The 5274-nt window shown below is 43.7% G+C and overlaps 1 long non-coding RNA gene across 1 annotated transcript; it reads right to left on the bottom strand.

Annotated features, from left to right (window-relative positions):
- Nucleotides 1-3191: 3191 nt before the first annotated feature.
- On the bottom strand, nt 3192-4956 carry LOC144690591 (uncharacterized). Its single transcript, XR_013578909.1, has 3 exons — nt 4913-4956; nt 4555-4615; nt 3192-3615 (listed from the first exon to the last, which is right to left on the bottom strand). It is a non-coding gene; the product is annotated as an uncharacterized LOC144690591 (long non-coding RNA).
- Nucleotides 4957-5274: the final 318 nt, after the last annotated feature.

Genomic DNA, 5274 nt, shown 5'->3' on the forward strand with positions numbered 1-5274 from the left:
AGTCTTCTCCTGAAAGGACAGAGGAGCATGGATTAGTCCACTCTCCACCTGCAGCAACATTGCAGCCTGGCCAACCCCAGCTGAGGAACACCTGGCAGGGCACATCCGAGTCGTGGCCTTTGAGCCGCAAGGCACTCAGTCCAAGCAGCCAAGGGCGCACCCATTTGGCCATCTCCGGCATCACTGACAGTTGGCACTCAGACTCTAGCACCCCGGAGGTCCATGGGGTATGGCCATGCCTTAACACTTCTGCACACTGACCCATGCCAACATGGTGCTCACCATTCCTGAGCGCCAGGAGGCCGTTGAACCTCTTCTGCCACTGTACCCATGTGCGCCCCACCACGTCATGGCTGCTAACCAGCGCTGCAACCTCCTCCCATGCCCTCTTTGTGAGGTGCGGTGGCCTCCTCTTCCCATCTTTGGAGACAACGGTGTCCCTCCTGGCAGCCACCTTCTCCAGGAGGACCGCGAGGCACTCATCCAAAAAGCGGGGGCCGAGTGCCCACCCGACTTTCCCTCCCGCCTGCCGTGTCCAGCTGCACTTGACTCCATAACTTGAATGGGGAAGACGCAGAGGAGACGTCCTTCCATTTTTAAATTGGCTGCCGGGTCGCCATTGGACTTGGCGGCTGACAGGCACCTGCCCCCGGCTGCCCCTTTCCGACCAGTGAGGAGCCGCGTTTCACGCTGAATGGGCCTTAATTGGCCAGCCAGTGTGAAATCACAGTTGGGGGCTGATCACAGGGGGCGGGCTGTTTCCCAGCCGCTTCTGGGCCCACCGACCACACCCGCCCACCAACCTCAAAATTCTGGCCCCAGTGTGCGCACAAGTCAGAATAAGTCAAAGGATAGTCCAGAAACAATTTAATTGCTTTCATACTTTTTGCTGTTCACACATGTCTGCTTACAGGAAAATATACAGACAAGGGAGGCAGAAAATGCAGCAAAATTGTATGACGTTCAGAAAATATCTGTTCAGGATTTGGGAGCGTTAGTGGAAATAACCATGTAACAAGACTAATGTGGCCACATCTTAATAGAGGGGATGTTATTCTTTAGTGTAGACTTGTAGAAGTTAGCACTAGTAAAAATCAAAGATTCCACTTACAAACCATTCATCTTCATTGGATTAACTCTCATGAATTATTTCATTTAATAGTAAACGTGGCCTTTAATTTCCATGCATAAATGATCAGTTAGCGAGAGACTTTCATCCTGTCAGCCTGCCCTGGATTTGAACCCTAGCACCAGAGCTGAAAGATACGGGCAACATTTTAACTGATCCACAGGATTAGCATCCACCTCTGGGTTTCTTCGTCAGTCAGAGTGGGTGGGAAGACACTGCGAATCTGTCAAAGGAAGGATTTCTAACTAAAGGGACCCCCAGCAAGGTTCACAATGGCTGAACTGGGAAAGGATTACTGAGGCTGCAGAAACCACAGGAATGGAGAGGAGATTGGGGAATTTTCCCCCCTTGGGTTCTCTCACCCTTACCTGCATTCCTGCTGCAGGTTCTAAGGGACTGCGGTAAGGTAACATTTGCCAAGGACCAGAGGAAGGGGCCAGGTGTGCATGGAAGAGGCGGAGTTTGCGAGTGGCAGGTGTGTGGTCCATCCAACCTGGAGACAGTGCACGAAGAGTATTCAGGACCTCAGGAGGCGTGAGGGGTGAGTAACATAACACTTTCAGGTGCCAAGTCACACACTCCTACTTTCCCATGATTTCACTGCACAGCACTCCTCGTTGCAGCTCCACTCATTTATCTCTCCAGGGCCTCACATCCCTGCCTGGACAGCCAACACTCACATTCACCCTCATATTTGTTTCACCTCACACCCATACTTCACAGTTACCTTCCACAAATGTTGCCCTTGCCTCCTCTTCACAGAAGCCATTTCCCAACTCAAAATTCTTTGCTTTCTCTACTTGCAGAAGAAGAGTGTACATAATTTTGGGAAGAAGCAGAGACCCTGGGGGAGCGGGTTGCCCCTCCAGTCACATTCACTTTGAAGGCCCCTGGCAATGCATGCCCACCTGGTCCACTGGGAAGGAGGTCTTGTTTCAGGAGGCTGTATATGTCAACAAAAACCTCTCGTGACAGCCTGAGCCTCCTGAGGGATTAAGGAAGGGAGAAGGAAGCAATACTGCTCTTCCAGACTCCACATTCATTCAAGTATATTTTTTAAATGTACCTTTCAGTAGTGGTCTCCAGTCGTCCACTTAGGCAATCTTTTACACAACTGACCTACTGTCTGCTACATTCAGGGTAAAACCATTTGATTCGGATTATTTAATAAGCATTAATTTCCATTGCCGGAATTTTACAGCCCGGTCATGGTGAGAAACGAGCCATTAAATGTGGCAAGCCATTCTAAACTCCATTGACTGCGGCCATAAAAATTCCACCCATATTTGTATTCTCAATGACACTCTGCAGTGGCACATCTTTGGAATTCATCCAGCTTGGAATGAAGAAGGCCCAGATTCTTGCGGGACAGGATTTGACCATAAAAAATGTGATGTGTGGATTGGTTTTGAGCAGTTTTGGAACACCTCAATTCAGTATTGGTTGACAGAACCTAGCAAGCATGTGCCTTTATTAAGTAAATGTGTTATCTCTATTCCAGACATCAGATTATGCTAATTCTGCCCCGCCTGATGTGTCACTTGCCATATCATGCCTGAGGACGTAGAGGTGGGAGGAGGAGTCAGTCAGTGTGGAGAAACTGTTGTGCCAAGCTGTCAGACACGGAGTGTCATCATCTCCTAAACTCCAAGCCTATTCCTAACAACAACTTTGAACTGAGGTTGGGGTTGAAAGAACTGAACAAGTATAAAAGGGAAAGGTGAAAAGAAGGGCATGTTGTTGGAAAATGAAATGGCATTTCTCAGTGTAGGAGGAACCTCTTGGTTATATTTCACCACATTTCTATTTCTCTTTCGTTCTGATAAAGACTCGAAACGTTAACTCTGTCTTCCTCTCCATAGATGCTGTCAGACCTGCTGAGTTTTTCCAGCGATTTTTGTTTTTGTTTCAGATTTCCAGCATCCGCAGTATTTTGCTTTTACTCTTGGTTCGATGGCTGGTTGACATTAAAGAATCAGTATTGTAGATGTGCTGCGACAAACTGCTCCATTTTTTGTAGCCATTACCAAAAACTTGAAAGACACGTTTCTGTGATTTTGTTAGTCATTTATTAGTTCAAATTTGGCAAACAAAATATTGAGCTGCCGTTTCCTAAAATACAGATACATATTTTCAGTTTTGATACATTGATGCCTCATTCAAAATGAGTATCCATAAAATGTTGCTGTTCACCGCTGGGAATCGCTATCAGTTGTAATGATTCATTGAGTTGCTTTAGGTTACCAGACAATAGGTGGACCTGGTCAGTTTTGATTTAATGATTTAATTAGTGTTAGTGATTAGCACTAGGAAATTAAAGGGAAAATGTTTGTAGTCAGCATGTATTTTAATCATGAGTTTTCAAAGGCATTGCTGTAATTAATGCTGAAAAACCAACAAGATGAGCAATAAGATTACTGTAGAAGTAGCTTTGTTGATGCATTACTGTGTATACTTCACTCACTGCTCCCATTAATATAGGCATCCTGCAAAACAAAATCAATGAAGGTTCTGCAACATAGTATTAAATGTTCTTTTAATATTTATATACCAACCATAGAAGTCTGCCTATGGATAAAAATCCTCTCTAAGCTTGTTAAGTTAAAACTATATATATAAATCTGCAACGGAAACAGTATATGTTAGAAATATGTAACAGCTCACTCATTTTCTGTAAAGGAAAAAGCAGAATAATATTTCAGGTGTAAAACCCTGTTGTACATTTGGATTTGTTTTCCCTTTTTTACTCTTGATACTGTTGGCTTCTGTGTTTCAGGCTACATTTACAACTGAATCTTAGTTTCCTTCATCCTCCAAAGTGCTTCCACTCCCCCATTATCATTAAATAGGATACTTTTTTAGATTTCTTTTGGTACCGTTAAATACAAAACAAATGCATTAGGCAGTATCAGAACAAAAGAATAATAACAGAACTATAATGCATACACAGTGTCTCAAATGCGTCTATCCAAAAACTGGCAATGTCCAAAAATCAGACTTTTTTAAACTGTCAAGCATGAATTTTAATTATTATTAGATGAGCAAAATGACTGACCGGCTTGTTGGACGAGGTGCTGCATTAGCACTGTAGCGAGCCCACTAGCTATTGGTTTGGCATGCCTGCTTTTCCCATGGTCTGAGTGGTCTGAGCTACCCTTGATGCCACCTGACTTGACCCAAACCACCAGAACCGAACCACCCGACTTGAAAACCAGCAAAATGCAAAATCTGGCATGGACTCAGTCCTGAGTTTGTTGGTTTTGAGAAATTGTACCTGTGTTTACATTGACTGTTAAATTTTACTACCTCCTATAATATAAATAGCCTGCAACACTAATGCTAAAGTTATGACTAAGCATACTTTTTTTTGCATGTAATTGCTCTTTAATTTTGACCTTATCAAATGTAGAAGTCATTTGGCTTACCTTGTTCTTTTCAGATGGGTTTTCCGGTCACATAGTCTCTCAGTACAGTCTGCAGATCAAACTGAAATATTTAAGTAGAAACAGTTTGAAAATATATCTACAGCTGGGCAGATTTTAAATGACTGTTCTTTTAACCTCAATATTTGAAAAGCACCCGGAGCATTGTGACATTTCAATCTCCCAAAGTTTATTTAAACAAGACCATTTCAGGGCTCTTCCTAATGGTTTCATTGCTAAATGCACTACCCTTTTCTAGAACTGAGCCATACATTTAAGAAAAATACTAAATCAGATCCGTTCTGCAAATTTCTTCAATGCTACTGGGTTAGGAAAGAAATAAATTAGCCAAGATCACTACTTATGTCCACACTGGAGTCATCTCTGCCAGAAAGTACATTTTGCTGAGGATAATCAGCTGTCATGTCCACATGGGCAAATAACCAGTTAATGCTCACATTTTAAGTTCACAAATGAAGAACAACCAGAAATAATTCACCTGATACCTCAGTTAGAAAAGACAGCTGACCTCAACGAATCGTGAAGGTCATGGGTTCAATGGTCTGTTCTGCCTCAGCTGATTTGATTACAGTCAGAGTGGGGGCACTGTAATTGGCTTTACTGTCCCCTTAGTTAGGAAAGGAGATAATGAGACTGGGGGCAGAATCTTTCTGTGGTGTCAAGGGCCATGAGAGCGGGACTGGAAGTGCACAGCATTTCTGC

Source organism: Cetorhinus maximus, chromosome 2 (genome assembly GCF_964194155.1).
Source record: "Cetorhinus maximus chromosome 2, sCetMax3.hap1.1, whole genome shotgun sequence".
Taxonomy (NCBI): Eukaryota; Metazoa; Chordata; class Chondrichthyes; order Lamniformes; family Cetorhinidae; genus Cetorhinus; species Cetorhinus maximus.